Source organism: Arachis hypogaea, chromosome 13 (genome assembly GCF_003086295.3).
Source record: "Arachis hypogaea cultivar Tifrunner chromosome 13, arahy.Tifrunner.gnm2.J5K5, whole genome shotgun sequence".
NCBI lineage: Eukaryota > Viridiplantae > Streptophyta > Magnoliopsida > Fabales > Fabaceae > Arachis > Arachis hypogaea.
In genome coordinates, this window is record NC_092048.1 from 68,171,962 (window position 1) to 68,187,687 (window position 15,726).

A 15,726-nucleotide genomic window follows, 5' to 3' on the forward strand; every position below is an offset into this window, starting at 1 on the left:
GTTGTTGATTCAATTGCATATGCTTTAGCAAGTTGGTCATTTCACAGATACTCTGAGCTAGAGCAGTAGTCTCTCTGCTAGAGGATACTTCTGCAACGGCTTTTGAATGGCCTTGTTTCTGCCTGTGGTTCCTAGTAGATTCAGCTAAGTCACTGATCAATTGCCATGCCTCGTCAGTGGTCTTGTACTTCTTCATAGACCCATTGCTAGCACTTTCCAATGTGGTCTTATCTTAAGGCCTCATGCCCTGTGTGATATAGCTAAGTAACACTATCTTATCAATTCTGTGGTGGGGGCATGCTTTCAGAAGATTATTGAAGCACTCCCAGTATTCAAAGAGAGTCTCGTTGTCATCTTGAACAATCGTGGAAATGTCTTTCCTCAGTTTATCAGTAACTTCAGATGGAAAGAATTTTTCCAAAAATTCTTTTCTGAGTGTATCCTAGTTGGATACATTTGCTAGGGGTTGAGTGTAGAACAGGCTGACAGTAGAACAGGTTGCTTGGAAATCTCTCAGGTGCTTGATAGGCTCTTGAGTAGGTAAGCCATGAAACTTAGGCATCATGAGCAGTGCGGTCTTTATTTCAAAATCTGTAGCCACCGCTGGATGATGCGCTTGAAACGGTTGCATTGTAAAATCAGGGGCTCCTTCCTCCTGGATAGTAATTCTTCTAGGTTCTGCCGCCATGTTACCTGTATGTAAATCAACCGAATCAGTAAAACGGGAGCTGGTTTCTTCCTCAAATGGCGTTTCGAATCCGCCCTCAGAGAGGACTAATCGACGCCGAGCTCGCCTTATTTGTGAAATAGTTCTTTCAATTTCAGGATCGAATATTGGCAAGCTTGGATAAGGAAGTGAACGCATCATTTGACGGAAGAAACATGCAGCTCATAGTAGCAAAATAAAATAAAATGCAAATAAATAAATTCTAATTAATAACTTTAGCACTCTATTGCAATTCCCCGGCAACGGCGCCAAAAATTGATGCGGGCAGAAATTGGCGAATTAAAAATTGTTAATTTATATATGTTGCAAGTATAGTTCTTAACTCGCCAGAAATCTGCCTATCAATTTAAAAAGGTGTCATAGAAAATTGAAATTAAAATACTGGGAGTATGAGTCCCAGGTCGTCTCCCAACGAGTTGCAGAAAAGTGTGCAATTTTATTAATCAGATGTTTTCAAAGAAGTTTGAGTTGAGTAAACAGGAAATTAAATTGGTGAATTTGAATAATGTAAATAAAAGCTTTGACTGGGAGTTGATTAGTTGGAATCCCTATTATTGTTGGAATACTCTCAAGATTAATTGACAATTAAAGGTTGTCCTGTTTAGTTATCCTTTACTAGGTAAGGGAAAGTCAAACAAGTTGGAATGCTACATCTGTTCACAAGTTGCAATCAACTTAATTAAAAGAAATTGATGTTAGTGACTAGAAGGCAATCCAACCATAAACCCAAGTACAATTTTTTTTTAAGCTTTCCAACTCAAGGGTTCCTTTCAGTCAATTCCCCATCAAGTTAGGGAACTACTCACTCATTGTGAATGTAAAATTCATAGCATATGAAAAGGAATTAAAGAAAGACATTGTAAATAAAAATCAAAATAGTCAATTAAAAATAAAAGTGACCCTTGTATTAAATAATCCTAAAAATATTCCAATGGTAAAATTAAACAAAGCAAAGAACATGGAAGAGTAAACCAAGTAAAGAAAACGAACTAGAATGACGAAGTCTTGATGAGGTAATAACTCTTCTCAGTGTCCCAATGCAAAGAGCAATCGAAAATTAAATCCTAAGAACTATGAATGTGTAGAGAGAAAACCTAGAGGAGGAGTAAACTAGATCTAAAACTAAAACTCTGTAGAATGAATGTTGTGTTGGTTTCTGCATGTTCTCTGGCTCTAGTCTGCTGTTTTAGACCTGGAGTTTTGCATCACATTCATGTTAACACTGCATTCTGCATCATTTCAGACTTAAAAAAAAAAAAAGCGAGCACGCGACGCGACCGCATCATCGACGCGTCCGCGTCGCAAGGAGATGGGAGACAATATTAATATGAACAGAGAGTTTCGCAGGAGCAGCGCTGGAGGCGTGCCAACGGCACAAATTACCCCATGCGGCCGCGTCGCTGATGCGACCGTGTCATATGGGAATAATGGCCTCCCACACGACTGCGTGCCCCACACGGCCGCGTGACCAGGATTTCGACGTCAAAAGAGTGCATGACCGAAAGTTGAGTTGGAATTAGGCTGGACCTGTGCTAGTAGCACAAGCCCTGCCACACGAACGTGTCACCCACGCGTCCGCGTCATATTGGGAATAAGGCCACCCGCGCAATCGCGTCGACCACGCGACCGCGTCACCCTGGATTTTGGCAATACTGAGTTTTGAACAGAGAGTTGTGCGACCACAAGGCTGCACTCGCGGCACTAGCACAAATCAAGTCACGCGATCGCGTGCCCCACGCGTCCGCGTCACCCAACCTTATCACGCACCACGCGATCGCGTCACCCACGCGACCGCGTTGCTAGCGTCGCACAACCTATCCAGATTAGTGCTAATTTTCTTATCTTCTCTTTTCTTTTCTAATCCTAATTTCTTTCTTCTCTCTCCTTTCTCACTTTCTTTTTCTTCTTCTCATCCTTTTTCCCTCTCATTTTATTTTACTTCATTTATTTGCATATTTCATTCATTGCATTATTCTCATTGGTGTTGGAGTTTTATTTGGATAAGTGCCTTATTTTATTTGAGCACGTGGCTACTCGGAGAAGAGATTTGACAATTGACATTTACTTATGGTTCTCATATACATTTGGATTACATTATTTTCATCCCTATTTTAACTTGCATACCCAATGTATTTGGGATTATCATTCACAATTATCATCATTACACATGCTCTTTAATTTGGCACATTTATTACTTGATGCTTGAGCTATGCTTCTCATGCCTATTATTTGCATGTTCTTACCCTCTTGCATCTAATTATTTTGAATTGCCCTTTTTAATCTTTATTGTTGTCTTCCCTACATGTTGTAGCTACCATGTAGATGGACTATCATCTTTCCTTTGGCATTCCTTATCACTTGGAATTTCCTCCCTTCCGGTCTTAGTTTTCTATATTTCACACTCTTCCTTTTTCTTCTTCTTTAGGCATGGGTACCAAGAAAGGAAAAGAGAAGGCCACTAACAAGACACCAGCAAGGAAAGGAACCAAGAGATCTCCAACTAAGGCGCCTCCATCTACAAGCGTCAGTTGGAGCAACCCGTCCACCTGCACATCTCAGCATGCACCGAGGACGGTGCAATCTTTAAGTGTGGGGAGGTCGATACCGATCTCCATGGGTTAGTTATTTCCTGACTCAACACTAAAATTTTTATTTTATTTGTTTGTTCATTGTTGCATTTGCATGTTTGATTGCATATTTGTTTATTTTTTGCATATTTTACCACTTGGTTGAAGTAATATTTTCTTTTTCAAGAAACCTTTTAGAGCATTTCACTAATTTGAATAAAATTTAATATTACACTTGTTTGAAGAAATATTATACTGGAACATGGTTTAGAGCTTGAACACACAAAACCTATGAGATTTTGAGCCTATTTGAATTTGTTGCATTTTATCAACCAATATTTTTTTTAGTGTGTATTTTTCTCTCTAAAATTGTGATCTTTGTCTTGCTTGATTCTATATTTTCATGGTTTGATGTATGCATACACTTACATGATTGAGGCCTTTATTTCACTGAGCTTACATACCCATATGGCCTTACCTTTCATTATCCCTTGCAAACCAATTTTGAGCCTATTGTACCCCTTTGTTCTTTTTATTTAGCACATCATTAACTCTAAGCGGAAAACAATAATGTCCTTAATTTGAATCCTTAGTTAGCTTAGACTAGTGAGAGTGCTTATGATTTAAGTGTGGGAAATTGGGTTTGAAAATATTTGGTTTGAGAATTGAGTATGTTAGAATTTTCTAAAAATGTGAAAGAAATGTTTAGGATGCATTCAATAAATTAATCATATGTATTGAGAAAAACAAAAGAAAATATATATATATATATATATATATATATATATATATATATAAAGAGAAAAAGAAAAGAAAAAGAGCAAATAAGTAAGAGGGGACAAAATGCCCCAAAGTTAAGTGTTGAAAGCAATGCATATGTACTGTACTTGAAATTTGAATGCATGAATACATGGAAAACATGGTTAATGGACAGTTGGGTTTTTTGTATTATGATTACATGGATTGTTTAAGTTAGGTGGAAAGTTTAAGTTAATTAAGGATTCAGATTTTAGTCCACTTGGCCAAATACAATCCTACCTTGACCCTAACCCCATTACAACCCTTAAAAGACCTCTTGATATGTGTATCTGTGCATTAAATTTATGTTGATTGTTAGATGAAGAGCAAGCCTTAGAAAGCAAGGTTAGTAGAGAATTGAGAGATCGAACCTTAAACACCTGAGTGATTAGAGTGTATACACTACCAGTAAGGGTTCGATGCTCAATTCCTTGTTCCCTGCTTTCATAAGCTATTTTCTTCTTACAAGTCTATTTGTGCTTCATTTTTATGATTTGAATTAGTGAAATCCAGTTCATATTTGTTCTTGAAAGATTTGTTTATTTTTAACCAAGTAGGTAGAAACATCTTAGCATGTAGTTACATTCATAGGTTGCATTTCATACCATTCCTCTTCATCTTTATAGCTTCTCTTGAGCTTAGCATGAGGACATGCTAGTGTTTAAGTGTGGGGAGGTTAATAAACCTCTATTTCATGGTTTATCTTGTGCTCATTTGAGTGGATTTTATCAACTCTTTACCCACTTATTCATAATATTTGCATGGTTTTATATTTCCTTCCTGATTTTGTGCTATGATTGAAAACATGCTTCTTTGATCTTATATTTGCTTATTATTAATCCTCTCTTATTAACATTAGATGCCTTGATATGTATGTTAAGTGATTTCAGATATAATAGGGCAGGAATAGCTCAGAGGATAGAAAGGAAGCATGCAAAAGTGGAAGGAATACAAGAAGTTGGAGAAATTGCTAAGCTGTCCAGCCTGACCTCTTCGCACTCAAACGGCTATAACTTTAGCTATAGAGGTCCAAACGACGCGGTTCCAGTTGCGTTGGAAAGCTAACATTCGGGGCTTCGATTTGATATATAATATGCTATAGTTTTTCTGACGCTAGGTGACGCGACCGCGTGATCCATGCGGCCGCGTCGCAGTGACGGAAATCCAGCGTGGTTGAATTCGAGACCAGCGAATTCTGGGCTATTTCTGACCTAGTTTGCAGCCCAGAAAACACAGATTAGAGGCTATAAAGTGGGGGAATGCATCCATTCATAAGGAGGCTCTCATAATTCATAATTTTAGGAGTAGATGTAGTTTTTAGGGAGAGAGGTTCTCTCTTCTCTCTTAGGATTAGGATTTAGTATTTCTCTTAGTTTTAGGAGTGACTCTCAATCCCAGGTTTAATATTCCTTTTACTTTATATTCCTCTTTTTACTTTCAGATGCTTCAATGCTTGTATTAGATATGTTGCCCAATTGGCTTATGAACTTTTCATGTTAAGATCTGCATGTTTTATTTAATATTATTTGAGGTATTTCAGATTTGAGATTGCTTTGCTTTATTTATATTAATGCTTTTCATTTAATTTAGATATTTTCTTCCTTTTGGCTTTGGTTAGGTAATTGGTAACACTTGAGTTGTCAAACTCAGGAGTGGTTGAAATTGGCAGATTCTACTTGATCTAGATCTCTCTAAAGCTAGTCCTCCCACAAGGATTGACTAGGACTTGAGGATCAAGCTAATTAGTCCACTTGACTTAACTAAGTGGGATTAAAAGCCAATTCTCATCACATCTGATAAGGATAACAAAGACAGGATTTCCAGTTCTTCATACTTTGTCAAGAGTTTATTTTATTATTATTATTTTATTTTATTTGTCATATAACATATTCCCACCTTACTTCCTAAACCCCAATTTACAAACTCATAACCAATAATAAGAACATACCTCCCTGCAATTCCTTAAGAAGACGACCCGAGGTTTGAATACTCGGTTAACAATTTTTAAAGGGGTTTGTTACTTGTGACAACCAAAACGTTTGTAAGAAAGGTTGATTGCTTGGTTTAGTAACTATACTTACAACGAGAGTTTCTATAACCTCTAAACCATCAATCTTTAGTTCTTCAATGGCCTCACTCATGCTCAATGCAATTCAGGACATCAATCAATGGAAATAAAGAATCAAGCAACACCAAGATTACAATCATAGAAGAGATATATCGCACAATGAAGAAAGTTAGTGGTTAAAATGTGTTACCACTCAATATAGCTCAAAAACTCACAAGGTAATTGTTCTTTACTCTTCTATGTTCCAAAATAAAATCATTCAAGCAAGTTTGAAAATAGTTTTCTCAATCAATTCAATAGCATGCCCTTGACAAAATTCTTGGAAAATTTTGTTGTCTTTCACCAAGATTATTTCCTATATGTATGTATGATGTGATGGATGCAAAATTTCTCAAATTTTCTTAGTTCTTTTCCTAATTTTCAACAAGAAAAAAGTAACATGAACAATTAGGATCAAGATAACCAGGCATAACCTATTCACATCATCCAATCACAATCCATAATTATACTATATTCCAGCAATATAAGGAATGCAATATATATGCATATACTAGATGTAACTAGAAGCAACTAATATATATATACCAAAGTACTAACCAGCGGTGCATAAGTCAATGTACTATAAATATCCACAAAAAGCATAATAAAGACTGAAAATAAACTAAAATGACAAGTGTTCGGAAGAGAATATTTACACCCACAAAATAGTAGAACCTCCCCCACACTTAGATGGTGTACGGTCCTCCGTGCCAAAAATGGACCGGGAAAATAACTCTATGAAGCTCCACCGCCTGGCGGTGGTGGGTGGTGCTGACGCTGATAGACAATAATGGCGCTGGATGGCTGTGTGGTGGTATGTGCTTTCGGCTCGACTACAGCTACCGGCTCCTCAACTCGCGGCTCTGCGGCTCTATGCTCCTCAACTCTCTTAACTACTACCTCTTCAGTCGTGGGCTCCTCAGGTGGCTGGACTACCTGGCCAGCTTCAACTGCTGGCTCCTCAGATGCAGGCTCCTCGGCCTCTGGCTCTGGTGTATCTGGAGAAGGTGGTCCAGGGTCTCTACCCTCAAACTTTGCCACTATCCACTGGAAGCGGCGAGCGTTGCGGCGCTCATAGCGGTGGATGGCCTGAAGGATCTCCTGACACAACTCATATAGTGTCTGAGGTCAGGGTATGGGTGCGGGTGTTGAAGGAGGTACTGAGGGCTCTGCTGCTGCTGATGGAGGCTCAATAGTCTTCCTCTTCTTCTGAGGCGGCCCGTCATAATCTCCGTATGGCAGATACGGCTACTTACTGATGTAGACGGACGTCCGATCTATTGGGCGTCTCTCTACACCAGACAAGGCTGCTAATCTGGTGATGAGGGATGGGAAGAAAATGTTAAATTTCTGCTGTAGGTTCACCTTCATCATCGACTCTCTAATTAGGGAAAGAACAAAGATCATCTTCCCCTCCAGAATGGCCCATAGTATCACTGCCACACAAATCCTGATATGCGTGGCATGCGTGCTCGGAAGGATATAATCGGCAATGATCTGCTGCCAGATCCTTGCCTCTGGGTTGAGGTCCGTGCACGCAATGCTCGCAGGGACAGGCTGCTCTCCTTTGCTATATTCCCACTTAGCCTCAGGCTTGCCAATCTTTTTCAGGACCGCATCCAAAGAAATTTTGCCCGTGGTGACGTCCGTCATTATTTGAGTGTAAGCGTCCCTAGCCAGAGGAATATATGGAATGTCCAAGAGGGCCTCTAAAGCAGTATTAGAGGTGTCCATGGTGACACCTCTCAGAAAAATGGTTTGGGCATCCCTCTTAAGGAGATTGGCGTAAAATTCCTTGACCTGGTGTTCATTTACTTCCACCGGGTCAGATTTTACGAATCCCCAATGATAAAAATTGATTCTGTTTAGAATGGTATTTGTGTATTTCTCAGGCAGGTTTAGCTTCCTCTTATAATGAAAGGCACGCTTTTCTAGCTTCTTATATTGTTCTTGGGCCTTGAAATTGATGAAAGTGTCTGGATGGTCACTGGGAGGCACGGGAGGAGGGCGAGCCAAGGGGTTGGCTTTTTCCTTTCCCTTGTGGCCCATCCTAAAAAAGACAAAAATAGAATACAACTCAGGGAACAGATAAAATTACAGAAAGAAGAAGAATATAATTAAACAATTCAATTAAGAGCCAGTCAGATAAACAAATGCCAATCAGGGAAAAACATGTGTAAACAGTAGAATGTTCCAAAGAGAATGCATTTTCCCAAAATCAAGCAACCTAAGTGACAAATGAATGAATGAACAAACAATGAAAGCATACGTAGGACTTAGGTGTATTATGTATGTGAATTGAGTTCAAGGAGATTGATTAGTGCCATTGTGCCTTGTAAATTGGAAGAGTTTGGAAAAATTAGCACAATTGGCAAAAATCAAAGTCAGAGTGAAAGCTTGCACTCATCAATGTTGAAAAGGTAGGAATTGAGCACATATACATAGCCTTTTGTCTGAAGCAATGATTGATTGAAAAAGAAGGTACATTGCTCAAAAACTTAAAGGAACAAGTGGCTATGTGTATGGTTACTAATGTTAAGGATACATGAATAAGCAATTGCTCAAGCAATGTTTGTGCTGCTACCAATGTCACCAAACAGGTTGCAGAATTGGAAGTTTAAGGCTAGTTTGGTGTATGCATGAAAAGCAGTGGCAATCATCGCATAATGCAGTGGCTAGCATGCTATGCACTTAAATACACCAAATAGAATGATCAAAGATGCGAAGACCAATCCAAATTGGTTGCTAGACATAGTCAGCAAAGAAGTGCATAATGGCATGTTAATTATCAAAGGATGAAATGCTCAGCAAAATTTTGACATCAAACACAATAATTACAAAGGCAAAGTGAAGCTCAGATTGATGTTTTCAGCAGGGGCTCAGAATATACAGTAAGCAAATCATCTCAGACAGCAGTTACTTTTAACAGAATATGTTGCACAAGCATGAAGTAAGAATGCAGAATGGCAAGAAAACCAAAAGCTATGGTGATCAGTCATAGAAAGTTAGTCAAAAATTCCATTCATGCAATTTAATAAGCATAGCATGCGCAAAACTCAGTAGCAGCAAGCATAGTTCAATATTCATGGCAGCAGTCACCGTTCAAGTAAGAACAGCCACATCATCCACTCCAGAAAACAATCCAAAATATTCAGCCAACATCACATATATCCATTCCAGAAAACAGAAGTCAACTATCCTAATACCACCTAATAACTAAAGTAGAATTAAAAATCAAAACTAAGAAGAAGCAGTAATATGAGACAGAAAAGAAATGGAACAGGAGAGGGAAAACAGGGGTCAAACCTGTAATGCCGAAGAAGGAGAAGGTGGATGAAGGCAGGTGAGGGTGAGGTGGAGAGGGTCGCAGCGGCACAGGGTTCGCCGCTGCTGGTTGCTGCTCATCGGAACGGAAGGGGCGCGGCCTAGGGCTAGCACAAGCGCAGAAGCAGGGAAGGGAGAGAGAGGGAAAGTGGGGTAATGAAGAAGAGAGAAGGAAAACGAAAGAGGGAGAGAGAGAGAGAGTCAGCGGTGGCAATGTGGTCGCCACCAGTGGTGGTTAGTCGCGGGGGGAGAAAGGGGTTGGGTGAGTGTGTGTTCAGAGGAGGAGAAGAAGGGGTTGGGGTAAGGTAAGGAAATGAAGCGCGAGCCCCTGATCTTTTCGAATTAATGTTTGAAAAGTGACCTGTGCGGACACACAAGTCGTGTGCGGACACAGGGAGAAAGAAGGAGTGTGCGCGCGTACAGGTTCGTGCGAGTGCGGCGAGCAGGAGGTGAAATGCAACCTGTACGGGCGCACAAAGGGTGTGCGGTCACACAGAAGAGGGAGAAGGTTTGGGTGCATACGCATAGCTTGTGTGTGCGCCGCTACCAGGGGATGTTGGTCAAGCTGTGCGGGCGCATAGAGGGATGCGCTCGCACACGGGGTCTTTTTTTTTTAAAGGAGAAGGGCGCGTGCGGCCACACGCATGGTGTGCGGACGCATAAAAGGGAAAATATGGGGGTGTGCACACGCACAAGCCGTGCGTGTGCTGCGAACTTAGGGGCTTTTGGGGGTGTGCGTGCGCACATTGCGTGCGGACACACAGGGATGGGAAAACAGGGGATCTGTGTGCACGCACAAGGCTGTACGGATGCACAGGTCTCTGCTCCTGCAACAAAAATTTTGGCTCTAAGGCACCAAAATTGACATTCCAAGCAAGTTTTCGAGTTCCAGAACATCACAAAACTCCCAAAAACACCTTATTTTACTGAAACTACTCAACAAACATCAAAATAAAACAACCAACCAACCAAACCAACCAATTATTCATGAAACAAAATCTAAAAGAGAGAAGGTTAGAAGGATATTACCATGGTGGGGTGTCTCCCACCTAGCACTTTGGTTTATAGTCCTAAGTTGGACTTGATGAGGAGATCCTTGTTAGGGTGGCTTATGCTTCCACTCCTCCTTGAATCTCCAACCAAGTTTGCTATTGATTTGACCTCTGGGGTCCCAATTAAGTTGCATCAAACTTATAAGAGACTTCAAGCTAGTAATGAGGATCCTTAAGTATTTATTCTTGAAATTAATGCCCGGATCCCATACTTGAGTTCCTCTATCACCATTGATACGCTTGTCCACTCTCCGGAGTCTACTAAAGCAACTCTTGCACCAAAATTGAGCTCCAAATATCGGATTGGCTCCGATAATGAACTTCCTATTCTTTAGCCAATCAACATTCTTCTTTTCACCATCCACTACTCTAAGAAAGGTTCGAAGTTGACCGTCCGTCTCTACAACAGCATATTGATGTGGGCCTAGAAATCTTGTTAGAGAAGTCTTCGCCCGCTCAATTTGTTCTTGCACAACTAACTTCACTTCTTGGTAATTAATGTCTTCCTCAACCTCTTTTGAATCTTCTTCATCATCACTCAAGTAAAAAATTGGAGGTTGTGTGAAGTCCACATCAACGTCTCCTTCCAAATCCAATAAAGGAGGTTCACGAAGGTCATAGAAGGAATTACCCAAGTTGGACAAAAAATATTGAATGATGGAATCCTCTTGATCAATTCCTATCCATTCTTCATTTATCTCCTCTTGCACTTCATTTTGTGACTTGACATCTTTTTCTTGATTTTGCAATTCTTCTTGCACTCCACACTTTTCACTTGGTTCCATGCATTCATCCACTATAGTTTCTTGCTTGTGGCATGAACGCAATGAAGCTAAATGACCCAAAGCCTTGGCTAAGGTAGACATGACTTGCTCTTGCTTATTCTGGAACTCTTGTTGTTCTTGAATGAGCATGAAAAGTACTTCTTGTGTGGCTTGATCCATGTATGAAGATGAAGATTGAGGTGATAAAGGTTGACAATCAAACTCATGAGGGTAAGGGTCTTGGTTTTGTGTGTAGTGAGGGTGTGGTGTGTAAGATTGGTGTGAAAGAGTCATTAAGAAAATATAAACAAAAATATACTAACAAAAACAAACAAACAACCAAAAAGAGCTATTTACACTATTAACATATTCACAACAACCAAAAGTTATAACACCATTTGCAATCCCTAACAACGGCGCCAAATTTGATGAAGAGAACTATTGCTAGTCTAGATTTTCACAAAACAGAATTCCGTCGTCGAAAGTATAGTCTAGATCAACAATGAATTCCCCAATCAAATAATTCAATTCAAAACAATGAAAATACCAATTCCCAAACTCAAAGGGAAGAGCTCGACCTACTTCCAGAAGTCTGAGAAAGAGTTCGGATTAAAGAGGAAATGATAAAGCGTCGAATGGCCTCAAGGTATAATCAGAGAGTAGTCAAGTGAAGCTTCGCCAACAATGATCTCATCCTAATCCGAAACGACATCGGAGCAGGTCAATCAGGAGAAGAAAAGCTAGCAGCTAACTGGAAAGGACCTTACCGTGTTATAGAGGTACTAAGAAAAGGTTACTACAAGGTGTCCAACCTGGAAGGATGAGAGCTACCATGGTCTTGGCATGCATGTAACCTGAGAAGCTACTATAGTTAGAAAGTGATAAAAATCTTAAGTCTAGGTGCACTCTTTTTCCTGAAAAGGTTTTTTAGTGAGGCGCCAGGCCAAGATCTACAAAATTTCCCAATTAAGAAGGGTAAGCACTTATATGTATATACTCTTGTCTATTTTATATATTTTACTTGAATAAAGCTTTTCAGATTCCATAATAAGGTTATTTACCAAGATGTATTAATCTGAGTGCAAGAATTCACTCTCTGAATATGACAAGGTCGGCAAGATGAAAACCAAATTCATCACTCGATCACGACAAAGTCGGCAAGATGAGAACCAAACTCATCGCCCGATTACTAGGAAGTCAGCAAGGTGAAAGCAACAAAAACAGATTAATGCAGGAAGTTATAAAAAGCAATCCATAAAAAGTGGTCTGACGTGGTCTTAATAAAAATGGATTACTAAAAATAACTTAAGAAGGGCCGACAAAAGAAGAAGTCAGACCAAGCAAAGCGACGAAAGTTATAAAAAGTAATTGATGAAGAGAACTATTGCTAGTCTAGATTTTTACAAAATATAATTCCGTCGTCGAAAGTATAGTCTAGATCAACAATGAATTCCCCAATCAAATAATTCAATTCAAAACAAAACATAAACCGAGAGTAATGAAACCTCAGGTCGTTCTCCCTAGGATGCAAATGAAATGTTACTTCTTTCGGTTGTGAAGAGGGCAAAAAGGGGTTTTACAATCAAAGAACAAAAGATTAAAAGAACTAAGCGATAAAAGAACTAAACAATGATCAAAATTGAGAATTGATGCAAGCAAGGGTAAATAGAATCAAAACTAGTGAAAATGCAAATAAAGAGCCTCGACTTGCAAGTGAGGATCCAAGGAATCCTATCATTGCCATAACCACAACTATGGTAATTATCATGAGTCAATCTCGCCTAGTCAACCCCAACCATCGAGGAGTAAGTCAAGCAAGCATAATTGACCTTAATCCATAAGTCCTAACTAACTTACCAAACTAGTTGATAAAAGGCTGGCGTCAATGGAAACAAGAGCCAACTAATTACCCAAGAATTACCACTAAATGTCGGATATTATGACTCTAGTATCCTAGGAACTCAGACCACAAGCCAAGGATGGAAAATCTACTCAAAATCTAGAGTTGGCATTTTCACAAACACCTTGTGTGCATAAAAGTGAAACATGGAAATTTGCAAAGTAAATTGTAAAACTATAACCAACTATCAACAAAACCAAATATAAACAAGCAATCAACCATAAGGGAATTCTTGTCTGTGTGCGTGCACGCAAGGCTGTGTCGCACGCACACTTTGCTATGTGTGCTTTTCCTTGTTTTCTTCATGTTTTCTCCCTTGTACATGCTTTCTTCCACTTTTATCCTTCCGTTCTTGCCTTCAGGGCCTAAAATCACTCACAAACCATATCACAGCATCGAATGGCACAAAGGTGGGATTAAATTGCTCTATTAAAGCACAAAATTGCATGTTTTCATATTTAAGATCAAATTAGGGATCAAACACAAAAGTATGCTATTCTGGTGCTTAAGTGTGAGTTCATATGCTAAAATCCATTCAAAGTGAGTCAAAATATACCGTCAAATATGGCTTATCAGTAATCCATAGAAAGAGACCTGGCGAGGTCTGAGTAAAAATGGATTACTAAAAATAACTTAAGAGGATTCGACAAGAAAAAGTTGAACCAAACCCATCAATGCAAAAGTTATAAAAAGTAAATCCATAGAAAGAGGCTTGGCGAGGTCGGAGTAAAAATGGATTACTAAAAATAACTTAAGAGGGTTCAACAAGAGAAGTCGACCAATGAAAGCGGTATCTCAAACCAACATGAAGTCGACCATCCAAAGCATGCGCTAAAAGAAGCGCAGCCCTGTCCAAAAAGCCACATTACAACAACACGGCTATCAAAATTGTTCAAAAACTAACTAAAAAGGTTCTGCCAGAACACTAAACAGTTGTCGAGCAAGTTATCCCCAAGGGTCATCTCACCCAACCAGAAGACAGACAAAAGATCTAATCAAAAATTACAAAGTTTGCAAAAGAACAGTCAGCAATTACTAAAAAGACTCAGAAGGTGACTTGAAAGAGGGCCTCAAGAGTCCAAAAGAATTTTTGTTTATCTATTAAGTTGCATAGAAGCAACTAACAGTCAAAGGAGCCAGGTTATAATCAAAGTTACAAAAACTAGAGTTCAAAAGCCCACAAGTCGGGCTGTGGAGATAAAAACACATAAATCATAAGGGATGCAAGGTTTCCCTAGTAGCAGCATCAGTGGCAGAAGGAGGAGGAATGATGTTCACAGGGACGGCGTCCACGGTTCCATCCTTGCGGTTAAGAATTTCACAATCCGGATCAGGCCGGGAAGGGTCGACCTCAGCTGAAGGATTTGAAGAAGTCATGGCAGTAGAAGCTTTGGCTGACGGGGTAGGAAGAGGCTCATCATCTTCATCATCAGGAGCTGGTACTATCTTTCCCTCCTCCACTACGTTGTCCAGGCTTAAGAGAGTCAGGTCGAGTTCAGGAGCAAGAACTCGGACATGCGCTTTTAAATTTTCATATGCACCCGTCACAATATCGACCAGATGGTTCTGAAGATCAGCGTAATCTACAAGAGCATTTTCAAGCCTCCCCCTCATCTCTAACACCTCGTCATAAGTACGGGTGTAACTCTCCTTATGCTTAGTTGCCATCTTCTCTGCCAAGTTTGCAGCTGCCTCAGCCTTGATGGCCCTCGACTTCTCCTTCTCCAAATCCAACTCCAGCTTAATAACCCTGGCATCAAACTCGTCCTTCAGACCTTTGATCCTATCAAATTCTGACTTAGCATCCTCCAAAAACTCCTTAGTTGCATGAACTGTGGAACCCTGGATAGTTCGAGACAAAGCTGCACCCATATGGGCCATCCAAATGCTACTACTAGTAATGAAATTCAAATGACGAAGAATGGACACATCGTCCATGGGAAGTCGACCAAAGGGGGCAATTTTATTGTTAACAAATCCCACTACATCAAAATCTGGGGCATCCAAGTCAAAAGGCTCAACAATTTAATTTTTTGTTTTTTAGGAGGAGGGCCAACAGTAGGAGAAGAGGTAGCATCAGTAGATGAACGAATTGGGTCAGAAGGGATAATTCGGACCTGAGGAGTAGGAATAACCCTCCTCAGCCCGGAAGCACTCGAAGTTGGTTTCTGAGGAGGAACTTGAGAAGACTCTCCCTCCGCAGTCTTGGCCGAGATGTTAGAGGCAGCTGTCGCCTTCTTAGCTCGACGATAAGCCTTCATGGAATCCACAGACTTCACCATTTCTGAAATAGGAAGACAGACAAAACAAAGTTACAATTAAGAAAGGGATATATTGACAAACAAACAAGCAAAGAAAAGCTACAAATAAAAGTCAGCAACTACCCAATTCAGTCCGGAAAAGGGAAGGATCTCCCAAAAACTTCTTTGTATCAAGATGGGGAGGCTCTCCCCAAATTTCCTCTAACACATTTAGAAAGGCCTGCTC

General features: G+C 40.0%; 1 non-coding gene across 1 annotated transcript; it reads left to right on the forward strand.

Annotated features, from left to right (window-relative positions):
• The first annotated feature begins 281 nt into the window (after nucleotides 1-281).
• Nucleotides 282-388, forward strand: LOC112739246 (small nucleolar RNA R71). Its single transcript, XR_003170181.1, has one exon. It is a non-coding gene; the product is annotated as a small nucleolar RNA R71 (small nucleolar RNA).
• Nucleotides 389-15,726: the final 15,338 nt, after the last annotated feature.